Source organism: Nannospalax galili, unplaced genomic scaffold (genome assembly GCF_000622305.1).
Source record: "Nannospalax galili isolate Female #2095 unplaced genomic scaffold, S.galili_v1.0 scaffold60, whole genome shotgun sequence".
Classification (NCBI taxonomy): Eukaryota; Metazoa; Chordata; class Mammalia; order Rodentia; family Spalacidae; genus Nannospalax; species Nannospalax galili.
The window spans coordinates 1,368,589-1,382,802 of NW_008346989.1; the positions used below are offsets into that span (position 1 = coordinate 1,368,589).

The 14,214-nt window shown below is 45.2% G+C and overlaps 1 pseudogene; it reads right to left on the reverse strand.

The window, feature by feature from the left end:
• Positions 1-2,017: 2,017 nt before the first annotated feature.
• LOC108491330 lies at positions 2,018-13,965 on the reverse strand (annotated as a pseudogene).
• Between the last annotated feature and the right edge of the window lie 249 nt (positions 13,966-14,214).

Sequence of the window (14,214 nt, forward strand, 5' to 3'; positions counted from 1 at the left end):
GGGAAACATAAGTTTACTTAAAATACATATAATATGTGTATGGAGACAATATTCTATATTTTATATATTGTTTAAATGGGATTACCCTATAAGGATGACAATGCTCCCCCAAGAATCCCCAGTGCCAGGCAGGCAAGGAAAACCTCCCTTCGAGTTGTTGGACAGAGGGTTCTAAGAGACTCCCAAAGCAATACAAACCATTCCTTCTTCCCCCTGATGACACAGAGATGCTGGCTATCTCACTGGTTGGGTCTAACCCTCCCACAATAGTCACCCTGTTCCTTGCATGGATACATTCTCTTTCCTTCACTATCCAGAGATAAGAAATAGGGACTCAGAAGGGCTAATCAAGGCAGAAAGAAGAGCTTTGGTTCTTGGGAACTAGGCCAGGGCTCAGCTCAGAGCCCCTCCCCTGGCTTGTGTACATTTCTGGATTGAGGAGCCAGAGGAGGTCATGGTTACTATGAATATTTAAAGAGACCTTTGCAAGTTCAGATGATTCACTGCTGCACTACAATCTACACCACCAAACTGCTTTATGTAAACCATGGAGAAATTGTCACCAGTAGGGCTATGGCTGGAGGGGTGGAAGATATTCACCAGGAAGGGTTGAGATGAGCTCAAGTGCCCACAGGACATTTTTGGAGAGGTCGCAACAAATATTGTAATGCTTCATTTCACTATGTTGGCCCATCCTGGTTTAGACCACCAAGATCAATCTATAGAAATAATGCCCTAGAGACGGGGGAATCCAATGTTATAATTTGGCACATATTTAGAATCCTTGGTGTGACACATTCCTACTCACCTATCCACCTTCCATCACAGCTTCTCAGTGTCTATTCCACCTGGAAAAGAAAATCTTGAGCCTGTAGAGACTGCAGGAAAGGCAGCCTATCAACCAATCTGCTGCCTGCTAGACTCAGCCAGCAGCTGACTTCAGCCACCAGCTTTGGGCAGCCTCTGACACCCAAACTGTTCTGACTGGGCTCCCTTAGCTCATTCCCCTCAGCTGGTGGAGGTGAAAACATTAGCTTCCCATGTGTCTGTCCCACTGTCCCCCTTCCAGTAAGGATGCCAGCCATACTGGACTAGGGCTACCTCAATGACCTTATCTGCAGTTATTAACCTGCAATGACCCCAATCTCTGAACAGATGAACACAGGAGAGGCCTGTGCCAGAATAGTAGTAGGTGTCCATCTGCAAAGAGACTAGACAGACGGCTGCAGACATGTTGTGTATGTAGTCATAAAACTTTTACACCCAGAAAGTTGTTGAAGCTTTGAAAGATAATAGTTAGATATTGAAAACCTTGTTAAGTAGGCAGCTGTCAGCTTGGCTTCTGTGAGATGCTATAATGGTTCACTGCGGTGCTATAAAACGCCACAGACCAGGCGGCCTACAAGATAAAGATGTTTACTCCCCACCTACATTTCTGGTCTGGAATTTGAGATCCAGTGTGTCCCAGTGCTAGGCTCTGTCTGTCTCAGCACACAGCAGGTTCTCCTGGGCTGTTCTCCACGACTTGCAACCCCTCTACCTCGTCATGTCTTCTTCCCATGTGTCTGTCCCAATTTTTTCCTTCTGTACGGATGCCAGCCATACTGGATTAGGGTCACTCCAGAGACCGTAACTGGAATAATCAGCCTGCAATGACCCCATTTCCCTGAGATTTTGGGATCTGGATGCTCATATAAGGACCTAGAAGATATTGTCCACTAACTAATGCTGGGTCTTTGTCCCACCCAGCAATCTTACAGTACATTCCTGGAGGATTCCTACCTCACATCTAGATTCCAGACTCTTCATTTTTTTCCTATTTAGTTTTTATTCATAATCATAAACTTAACTCTGCAATCCAGCTAGACTTGGATGGAAATAAGGAGAATATGGATCCCAAAGAGCTGCAACAAGAGCACAAAGATTACGGGATACTGCAAGCAGGTGGGGCGGAAGGTGCTCTCCTGGGCTACAGAAGGAATGGTCTGGTGGTTAAGATGCACCTAAGTCAAAAGTATTAGAGCTGTCCACAGCCAGCAATGGTGATCTTCTTGCTGGTCTTGCCATTCCTGAACCCAACTGGTTCCATGGCTTCCACAATGCTCATGTCTTCTTTACCTTCCCAAAGACCATGTGCTTACCATCCAACCACTCAGTCTTGGCAGTGCAGATGAAAAAGTAGGAACCGTTTGTGTTTGATCTAACATTTGCCATGGACAAGATACCAGGACCTGTGTGCTTCAGGATGAAGTTCTCATCCTCGAACTTCTCATCATATATAGACTTGCTACCAGTGACATTATGGCATGTGAAGTCACCACCCTGGCACATGAATCCTGGAATAGTTCTGTGAAAGGAGGAACCCTTGTAACTAAATCCTTCTTGCCAGTTGTCAGAGCATGAAAGTTTTCTGCTGTCTTCAGAACTTTGTCTGCAAACATCTCTAAGGAGATGTGGCCCAAAGGCTCACCATCAACTGTGATGTCGAAGAACACGGTAAAGTTGACCTTGGCTGACAGCGAGTGACTACAGGAGACAGCAGCACCTATAAAAGCCCAGACCCTTCATTAAAACAGAGCAGAGCTTCTTGTCCTTAGGACCTAGGCTGGACCCCTTAAAAGGGATTGTACTCCCTGGGTCCCAGGCCTGCAGGAAGTAGCAGAGACTGAGCAGCATGCATGAGTCTTCAGGGACCCCTCCCATGGGAGCCAACAGCTGGTGATGGGCTCATGGGGATCACAGCCCTCATCTATCCTTGATGACTCCCTGAAGTCCCATTTGTCTGTCCACTAGAGCCATGTAACCTATGACACACTTGATAGTTCATCTCAAATTAGTTTTTGTGATTGTTTCTCACTTTGGCTGTGAATTGAAGGGCAATGATTGATGTCCATCTCAGATCATGTGGGAAGATCCCTCAGAAAAACCCAGACAGCTCCACGCTCTTGAATATTTTAGAATGGATATCCTTGACTAACCGGAAGTAATTATGGACAGTTGTACCTGGGGAAGATTTCAAGAAAGCGCATTTTGAGAGGTGGTGGTAAGGAGTTTGAGTTGGACAATTTTAGCTCTTGTGACCCAGTTATGAAAATGTAGAAGGCAAACCATGAGCCATAGCATAGATGTGGATGTTCAGAGTTGAAGGCACTGACAGATGATGGTACTGAAGATATTCAAGGGAAGGAATAGGGTGGAACTTCTAAGAAGGAACCTAGAAAAAGTCACAGCCCAGGGAGAGAGCTAATGGTCAAGCAGCAAAACAGAGGGGTGGGCAGCAGCCTCCAGACTTGATGGCAGCAAGGGGCAGGGAAGCGGTCCCATGGGGATGCCTGTGGCAGAGAACAGGGTACCGGAAGCCTTCTGTGCTGTGTACAGTGAAATGCCAGAAAAGATTATTTCTATGTGAAGTTCTGTTTCTCCTGAGAACAGACATTACCAAGGAGGGGAAAGGAGGGGGAGGCATACTGATCAGGCCTCTCCAAAGGCACCCAGTCAGCTACCATCCCCCACCCTGCGACTTGCTTTTCTCATTGATTGGAGATGTTGCACTCTGCTCTTTCTGTGCTGGGCCCAGAGCTCATGAACATAATATAACGTGGGGCTAGAAATTAAAAGACACCTTTAAGAGCTGGGTCACTGTGGGCTAGGCCAGATGGCTTATTCTTTTTTTTTTTCAGCGGACAGCTCGTTTATTATGGTGGAAGCAGAGGTCCAGACAGCTTATTCTTAAAGAAAACCTGCTGGTACATGCAGGAACTATGTGGGAATACCCAGGCTCAGCGCTGGGGCAGAGCTGATCAGGACAGCATGGCCTGGCCTAAACAAGACACCAGACGTGGAGGCTCTCCTCAGCACACCCCCTCAGTCATCCTGTCCATTTCAGGAAAGAGGCCGATAGTATCTCACAGCAGAGAAAACCACCAGAACTGAAGCTACCATCCTAGGTGGGCAGACAGGAGGAGCTATGAGGAGAATGGAGGGAGAGGGAGGAAACCTAAGAGCTATCTGTCCTTCTGCCTGGTCTGGGAAACTTTTAGGGACTTAAAGACATTATTCTTACCTAGGGAATGTATGTACTGCTGCCTGAGGCTGTGGAGGGGCCGTGATCAGGGGTGTCCACACGGCCTACCAGCTGCTGAAGCAAATTGGCCCCAGTAGAAAGGTGACCTTCAGGCCAATGGAAACTGGGGCTGCTTCCACAAGGCTAAGGAACCTAGCAGTGAGCAGAACTACAGGGAAATAAACAGAGAAAAAGCCTTTGCCACTGCCTCTTCTATGGTCAGTGGATCACTGGCCTCTACAAGCACTGTTCTGTGTGCTGAGGGGAGCACCCACTGGGCCTGAGGGCAGCTCCCTCTCACTAAGCTTCATGCTGAGGAATCAATGAATAAATTCATCTGTTAGACAGGGGCCTTAACTAGTGTTTCCTGAGGCCAATGTTAAAACTAGAGGCAGAACAATCAAAGGCCACCCACCTGCTCCATGTATGTTTCTTAGAATTCTTCTGCTGGTACTGCTGTTTCTCTGCTTTTCTTTGTTTACTTGGTTGTGGAGATATTGTGTTTATGTAGTCCAAACTAGCCTACAATTCGTGATCCTCCTGCCTCAGCCTGCAGAATTTTGGGAGTACAAGTATGTGCCACTACATCTGACTCAGCTTCTAAATGCAGAAAGAACCTTCTTGGAGGGACCAGAAGGTTTATGGGACAACTTTTAGGTTCCAAAACATTGCTATCCCAACATGATCCCTGCTGAAGATGCCCCATTTCCCAAGGCCCCCAGCCCCACTGGAGCCAAAAGCCAGAACTAGTCACTGGACCCGCAAGGATCCTGGAATAGTGAGGGATATAAGCCAGGAGGACAGCAACAGAAACCTTCAGGGACAGAGGAGGAGGTCAGCAGAGGGTAAAGGACCAATGAGGTCCCAGGCTCTCAGGACCTTAACTCAACATCCTTGGGCCAATTTGCATCAACAGCCAATTTGCATCAACAGCCTGAAAACTCTGGGGGTGTCCCAAAGCATAGCCCATCCACAGCCTCAAGCAGCAAAACACTCATACCTAGGTATGAATGATGGCTTTTAAGTCCCTTTTAAGGTATCCAGGTCAGGCAGAAGGACTGCTCTCAGAATTTCTCCTTCCTCCCTCCTCCCCTTCTTCCCTGTACCCTAAATATGAATAATGGCTTTTAAGTCCTTTTAAAGGTACCCAGGGTCAGGGCAGTGGATGTCCCTCAGACTCTGTCTCCCCTCCTTTCCCTGGCCTTTGGACTAGGCTGTGTGACACCATCTCCAACAAGGAGATCATAGGTCATAGTCTACCTAGCTCACTTTTCACCTGCCCAAGAACCTGAGGTCAATGGAGGGTTTGAGGGGAGGCTGTAGGGAAATGAAGACAGGATGGTTCCCCTAAGTGTCTGTCTTGTTCCTGAGCTACAGTCCGCACTGGTGTGTGGTGGGGACCGCCCATTCAGCCACTCTGCCCAGCCATGCCTCATTTGTTGTAAACAGCCATTACTACTGATCAAAGAGCTACAAAGACTTAATTACAGAGCTTAAAAATAAAAGAACAGAAAGGGTTTGCCCCAATAGGGAATAAACGTGCAATAATTTCACCCTGACTGACTCTCCGTGTTTGGGAGAGTCCCTGTTCTCCTCCAGTCCCTCCTGAGCTAGAGGCAGAACCAGACCAAATCCAGACAGCCAAGTGATAGCACACAACAACCATTCAGATGAGCATAGGTGAGATTTCACAGCCCAAGGGGACAGGAACAAGCTGAGGATGGGATTGATGGAGACAGGAATACGGGGTCCAGACAGAAGCACTTTAAGTACCATGTAAAATGGTGCAAACAAAAGAAAAACAGATTCAAAGCTCTCTTTCCATGTGGGTCAGACCCACATGAGGTTACCTTCAGGCCCCAAGACCGCCCTGCTTGCTAAGACAGCCAGGAGCTAAGGGAAAAGGGAACCTTAGCACTGGAGTCCATGGGAGGCCACCAGTGGACAACCACTCAGAGAATGAAGGTAGGTGAGGAAGCTTCCGTATGCACACAGGCATCCTGGCTATCTAACTCTGACTATGAACAGACACCAGGAAGCAGTTTCCAGCCTTTTCCATGGCTAAAACTTCTACTGGGAATCGGGTATGAGTCATATGGTCATCTCTGCTATCATGTGTGATATTCAAAAGAAATGCTAGACCTGGAGGAAGATGCTCAGGCCCTCTGTCCTCTTCTGGTAACAAAATGGTACCCCTAATCTTGTCCCAACTCATACCACCTCCCTAGTGAGTCCTCTTCTGCAGCCTACAGTCACTCTTAGGACAAAACCCAGAGCCCTGTGTGAGCCTCACAATGCTGCAAAACCACTGTACCGGCTGCTCTATCTGTTCTGAACAACAACTACTCTCCCCAGGCATTCATAGGACCTGCCCTCTGCAACCCCTGAATCGGCAGGGCTGTCTCCTGCTTTCTAGTCCTTGGACTATGTGCTCTCTCCTCAGACTACCACTGTGAATGTTCGGCCCCTCCTGCTTGTCTCTTATTAGCCTAATCAGTAAGCTGTCATCACCTCTTTCTAGCCACCACTCTTGTGTGCTGTCTACATGTTCAAAACTAATGCCAGGGGCAGGCCAGAGCTGTGAGAGCTCAGAGCACAGGGGTAGCATGACCATGCCCCCCCCCGGACACCCAAGAGCCTGAGCCCACCAATAGGGGCTCTTCTGGGCACATCCAGCTGACAGGTGTCACTTTTAGGTTTAAAGTATTTCTGCCTTCACCTAGCAGACACAGACTCCTGGTATTTCTTCCTTTGATGCTACAGTGTAAGGGATGTTGGCAGCAGAATGTTTGTGGCAGCCTCAGGCTGGGCTCTTTGGACCTGCCTTTTGTCCAGTTTCTTCTCTCCAGTGGGAACAAGATTACACAGTGGGAGACCCTTAAGCCCTTTCCTATTAGGGTCTTGGGTTTCCTGATTTTAGTCTTTGTAGGAAACACACCCTGGAGATGACTATGTGCATCTGGGGTCTGAGAATAAGTATACATGGCACCTCTTCTAGGTTACTGAAGTGAGGACATGTTTCCTGGGAAAGAGCATCAGCATGATTATAGTCCTACACCATAGGCCCAGAGTGCAGAACCAGATAGACACTCAGAACAGTGCATGTGTCAGTCAGAGGGTCCTTTTTCAATTTTTTTCTTTCTCTTCTTTTCTCTTCTCTCTTCTCTTCTCCTCTCCTCTTCTCCCTTCCTCTCCTCCTCTTCCTCCTCCCCATCCTCCTCTCTCACTCTTTCTCTCTCCCTCTCTCTGTCTCTGTCTCCCCCCCTCAGTCTTCTGTAGCCCAGGTTACTCTCAGACTTGCTATATAGCCAAGGCTGTCCTTGAACTCCTGAAATGCCTGATCCTCCTTCCTCTACCTCCCAGGTGTTGGGATCACAGGCATATACCACTGCACCCTGTTTTGTCACTTAAAAGCTGATCTCCAGCTCAGAGTAACAGTGAGTGGAGGGCGTCAGAACCATGTCATGTGACTCAGTCCACTTCCCCAGGTGTGTCTTACTCACTCACTAGACAAATATTTGTGCTTGGCGCTTGTTAAAAAGTTGGTATGGTGTTGCATTCAATTGTGCATTCTTGTTTTTTTACTTCTTTTGATTAAACCCATTAGGGAAACTGAATCATCAAAATTGCTAAATTAAAATGTATATCTCACAATTGGAGCAAAATGTCAAGAAATGTGAACCCCAGGCGGGATTCCTCACAAGTACTTAGTAGTTATGAATCACTCCACTAGATCCACTTTTTTCCTCCAAAAGGCCATTTCTCATGAGGGGAATTTTGCAGTCAACTGACTGTCATAATGTGAGTTTATACAAATTAGCACACAGTGGGTCTCTTAACAATGCCTCCAAAACAGAACTGTCCCCCTTAGAAAAACTTTTATGACCCACACTAGTTATGTTTTAAAGCCATAGAAATGCATCCAATTTTTAGCCTACAAAAAGTGTTCTCTCCCCATCTGCACATCAAACTCTGAAATAAGGAAAAGACCTATAAGGAGAAGCAAAGCCGATCTCAAAAAGACAGAATTCCCAAAACATTCACAGTCAGGGACTGGAGAGATGGCTCAGCGGTTAAGAGCAGTGACTGCTCTCACAGAGGACCTGGGTTCAGTTCCCAACATCCACATGGTGGCTAACAACCATCCAAAACTCCAGGTCCAGGGGATCAGGCGCCCTCTTCTGACCTCTGCAGGCATTGCATGACATGGGGGCAGAAGTCAGCTATCAATCACCTCAGGAAACTAAGGTATGTATTTGCTTAATAATATAAAGGTCCAAAACTAAAAGAATAGAAATGTACTTAGGTGACTTTAAAACCCACAAGGAAAAATTTAAAAAGAAAATGCGAGCACTCTACAAAAATGAGGAAACATGATTACAAAAAAAGAAAGATACCAAATGAGATATCATAATCGAGTACAAGTTTTCAAAACTCATAAAATTAGTAAATGATACCAAGCATCCAATTTTAAAATCCTATAATCAGGAAAAAGCAGTACAGACATTTGCTTTTTATAGGAAATGAACCTAAAATGAAAAGAGAAGTTGGAGATGAGAGGTGGCAAACAGAATCGAGGGAATGCTAAGAAAAGAAATTGGGCAGCACCAATCAGACAAGCAGGATTCAGGGTGGAACTCTGTTAGAGACAAAAAGAATATTCCAGAAAGATTTAAGATGTATGCAGAACACACATGATGACACTACCTAGCTGTGGAGCCAGTTGAAGGAGTGTGGGAGCCACATGCCAGGTCACCTGCATATCAGTTGTGACCTTGAACCAGCTGCCGAAGTCCCTGTGATCCTTTGGGCATATCCTTCTGGCTTTGCTATGATTCAGAGGCTAGTATGTTTACCTGTTATTTCTCATGCGCCTCTTTACCTATTCCCATACAAGCATTAAAAGCATTAAAGTGATCAACCTTTTATTTCAGTGTTTAAGTCACAGGTGAGTTAGAGGTTGGCCTAACTGGGAAAGAAACAATGTCTCCCAAAATGGACTTGTGAGATGTTGTGCACTGCTGGAAGAGAGGTATACCACCAGGTCATCTCTGGTGAACTCAGTGGTCTGGACAGAGTCAAACAGTTCACATTAGGAGAGCTGAACATATTTGCATATTTGTGACCCCAGTCATGAAGAGCTGATCTTATAAAAAAAAACAGTGCCCAGCAGGTTCCAATATGTCTTACTCTTCTTCTTGTCACCTCACCTCCTGTCCTTCTGATTTGGCTGTAAACTATGGGGCATCTGCCATGCAGGGCACTGTTTCTCTCTGCTCTCTTGACTTCCCCCAGGGTCCATGTGCCATTAGGCACATTTGTTCCTTGGCTCTATGGTACTCACTCTGCGGTCAGTCCACTTCCCTTCCATACCTACGTTCTTGGCTCTGATCCATTTCTACAGAACATGTATTCTTCCCACACTGATTGTACCCGGTGCTCCTCACTGAGCCCCAGCCAAGAATATTTATTTGCTAACCCATACTTCCCTGTGCCAGGTGCTCAGAGAAGAACTAGATGATATATGTGTCCTCACTTGTCACTTAGGATGCTTGTGGCACAAGTTTCAGACACTGTGTTTACAAAGGCTAACTTGATATTACTGTACTGTTCACCTTGTAGGTACCTTCTATAGGCACTGCTGTGGTTATGTATCTTTTCTCCTTTCCTAGGTGCTGAGGCCCTGGTGTATGTACTGTGGAATTTCAAGTTATGTCCTTTACCTTTCAAAAACAAAAGCTTATGCTTCTTAAAGGTACTCCACATTCTCTATCCTCATTTCATTTCTGTAATTTGATTCATGACCCAAAAGTGTACAAGCTGCATGCACTTTTTCATCCATATTAGTGTTCAGTTGTACTGAACAGTCACATCTATGAAGTTTTCTTTGTATCATTCATGTCAGAGGATGTTGTGTCCTCAGGTTCTTCCTAGAGGTCTTTTGATAATGTCCATAGCAATTGTGGTGATTCAGATTGGGGGAGAGGAAGAGGAAGGGGAGGAAGAAGGTGGGGGAGGAAGAGGAGAGGGAAGAAAAGGAGGAGGAGGGGGGAGGAGGGAGAGGAGGAGGGGGAGGAGGAGGGGAGGAGGATTGCGAGAAGGGCAAGAATGGTGGTGATGATGATGATGATGGTGTTGGTGATGATGATGGTGATGGTGGTGTTGGTGACAATGGTGGTGAGGATGGTGAAGATGGTGAGGATGGTGATGATATTGATGGTAGTGCTGGTGATGATGTGTATTCCTAGTCTTAAGGTGACAATGGTGGTGAGGATGGTGAAGATGGTGGTGGTGAGGATGGTGATGATATTGATGGTAGTGCTGGTGATGATGATGGTGAGGATGGTGAGGATTGTGATGGTGATGATGTGAGGAATTATCTTGATTATGTTAACTGAGGTGAGAAGGCTCGCCCATTATAGATGGCATCATTTCCTGACTGGAATCCCTTGGACTGTATGAAATGGAGATAATGAACTGAGCAGCCTGCATGCATTCATTATTGCAATCTGTTCCTGATTATAGACGTCATGTGACAGCTGCTTTAAGCTCCTGATGCCTTGACTTCCCTGCCACGATGAACCTGGAACTGTGAACTAAAATAAATCCTGAACTAAAATTAAATCCTTTCTCCCTTAAGTTGCTTTTGTTAGAGTATTTTTGTCACAGCAATAGGGAAAGAAACTAAGACAGTAGTGATGGTAGTGGTGATAGTGATCATGGTAATGATGGTGATGATGATGATGGTGGTGATGGTGATGATAATGCTGATGGAGATAATGATGGTGGTGGTGGTGATGGTGGTGGTGATGATATTTATCTCAGAGCATGTGATAAAATCAAATGGCAATAGTAGCTTTTGGACTATTAAATGAAAGATATAATTAAAAATTTTAAGTGTCTTATTTTGGCTGTATTCCTAGTCTTAACTAGATTTCTGAATTTTGATTTACACAAGTAATACAAAAGGAACTTCTCAATTCTTTAGAAAACTGTTGCATTCCTCTCTTCATACTGGTGGACACTTTCATTTGTCAACATTGCCACCAGTTGGAAAGGATTTCGCATGGTACAGCATTTTCATAACCCTCTTGTTATACATATGTGAGAATCCTTCCCCTTGGATGTCACTGTCAAATACATTTAAATAAATACTTCAAAAAATAATGAACAAATAAATACCCACTTCAACAACCAAGAAACACCGTCTTCATTTCCATTTACCGCTTGATTATCCAAAGGTTGGAAATGAGGAGGAGGACAAGACAGAGTGATAGCCCTGAAAGCTACCACCCGCCAACATCTCCCAAGCCTGGGTGTCTTTCCTGAGCCAAATCAACAGGCTGCCTTGTGTGGAAGGGCTCATTTGCATGAGGAAGCAAGGGCCGGTTTTGTCTGCAGTAAACACACAGGGAAAATAATCGGAGCCAGAAAATCATGCTGTGGCTGTGGCAACCACCTGCTCAAGTCACGTGAGGGCTGCTGACTCCAGGGTACCACCAGGGTTCCTGCGATTGTCAGGATTTGGGACAAAACTTTTCACAGAGTGCTTTTTTTCCTTCTTTTTCTTTTTTGTCCTGTGGTAGATGTAGCCAGTTGCTGGAACTTAAGGCAAAGAAGACGACTTTAAACGTGTTTTCTCACTTCCTGAACTTGCTGTCTCTGAGATAATCAGCAAGCTACCAGCCTTGTTTAGGTCCTTGTCCTTCTATGTCATCAATTAAGTTAGATAATTAATAATACTTCAATAGTCACATGGTATTTAAAGGTGTTTATGAGGTGTCTAAAGATTCAGGGGTTTCACCACTCATCAAAGAAGCTTCTTTTGCAACAGACAGCGATTATTACAGAGTTCTTTTGCTGTACAGGTAGATGTAGATAACATCTACAAATGACAGAATGTATGAAATCCAGTGGGGCGGGGGTTATGGGAGGGTGCCAGTGGGGAAAGGGCTATGAAGATGATTAAGATGTTCCGTGTGGACCTGCAAATTTCATGATTTCACCTTTCATTATCACTGAGCTGAACGCCATTGTTGAAAAAAAAGAATCACAGCCATCAGACTTAAACAATAGAAGTCTATTACTCCACAGTTCTTTGTAGAGGCTGAAAATTTGAAAGCAAGATGTCTTCATGGTTGATTCATTCTGAGGGATGCAATAGAATGTTCCAGGCCATTCTTTTTAGCTTGTACATGGCTATCTCCCTCCTAGTTTTACATTGGATTCCTTCTAAGCACAGCTGTCTTCAAGTTGAAATTTATGCAGTGGCGTGAATGTTTTTGTACACCCAAAATTCATGTGTTGAGACCTAAATTCCAATATGAGTCGTGAAGATGGAGTCCCACTGACTGGGAATTAGTGCTTGTTTGTGTGAGTCAGCAGTCTGCAGCCTGTATGAGGACCCTCACCAGAGCCTGACCATGCTGGCACCCTGGTTATGAACTTTCGTCCACCATAACTGTAAGAAATAAACTTCTATTTTTTATAAGTCCCCCAGGCTATGGCACTCTGTTATAGCATCCTATGATGACTAATACAATATATATGAATAGAAAAAAAAAAGATGTTCCATATGAAATACACAAAAAAATCAATAAAAAATTTACAAAAAAAAAAAAAAAAAAGATTTGGGGCTTTAGGAAACATTATCACTATTTTGACCTATGGCAAACATGGAGATAGTTGATTGCCCCTTTGAGTTCCCATAGTGGTTCTCCAAGCCCTTCCTCCAGGAAGTCATCACCATCCCTGTTTCTGTGACAGGCTATGCAGATATCACAAGTTAAGTTCTATGTGTGCTCAGTGCCCAGGGTGTGGCATCATAGAGTCTTCAGCATTTTGTGTGCTACCTAGACTTCAGCAGAGGCTTAGTAGGTACTGGCAGAATATTGTTTTTCCAGAAAAATATGGCATTTCCCACACCCCTCTTTGTGCTTAGTTTTGCATAAGCAATAAAGTCATCCTAGTCCAAAAATTCCCATTCACTCTTGTAGAATCCCAATCATATGTTCTCTAGTAAAATCTAAGGAATTTTGTTAAACATCTCATCTGTTGCTTGTGGGTAGGATGTAGGCACTTGGGCATGTGGGTCCTATTGCTCTTTCCACAATTTCAGGTCTCTATCTGCCACTTCTTGGTCTGATCCTATTGCTATCAAGGAGACTGGGGTCACTAACCCAACCTCATCCACCCAGGGCACCCTGTACAAGCCTTCTTACTTGGAGAATGGCAGTAGCTACACAGACGTGGGAAGAGACAAAGGAACTCAGGTAAAGTGCAGAGCCAGGCGCTCATACTCTGTTACCATGACAGCTCCAATACCATCTCCATGGCACCATAGTTCCTCCAGGACTGAAGGCAGCAACAGCATACGACATAGAGACAAAGTGACACCCTGAGAAAAAGATATCTGCAGGCCATCTTCATTACTCTCCAGAAACAAACCAGAGGGGAATGTTGGCATTCCTTACCTATGACCACCCAGAATGAGGGCACCAAGACCAGGGGCTCCCGAGAGCCTGCTGTGGGACCTTGGAGAATAAGGGAGAGGATTACATGAGTAAATTCATGTTTTTAACTGCATAGGGGTGAAATATCACTCTTGGATCACTCATAAAAGGGTACACAGCTTGCTATTTATAACAAGTTGTGGCGCCACCTTGCTCCAAGATAATCCAATAGAAGTAGACAGTTAAATAGTTCCTGACATGTAAGGAGCACCACAAACACAAAAATCCTTCTGGGTATATGACAGGGATTAGGGAATGGACTGCCTTGACAACTCCTTCCAGCTAGAATGTGTGAGGATGATTAACTGGCCTCTGGTTTCTTGGAGGAAAGGACCTTACCCTACCGAACCTCTTCATGAACCCTGTTCCCTGATTCCCAGCTCTCTTCATGCCTAGCCCCTCCCATGTCTTTAGTTACCTGTGTCCTACCTACCTCCTGGCCTCTCTCAGCAATCTGATGTCATTATCTATATTTAACTTACCTTTATGCCTTTCTCAGTAGTTCTTAGCTCACAGCAGGTATTTAAGGAACAGAACTGTCCTAGAAGTCTGGGTCAGCACTCAGAACACCCTGATTGCCAACCCATTCGGTGGTAAAGGACCCTTCAGAACATACGGTTCTGATGTTTCCCATGTGCT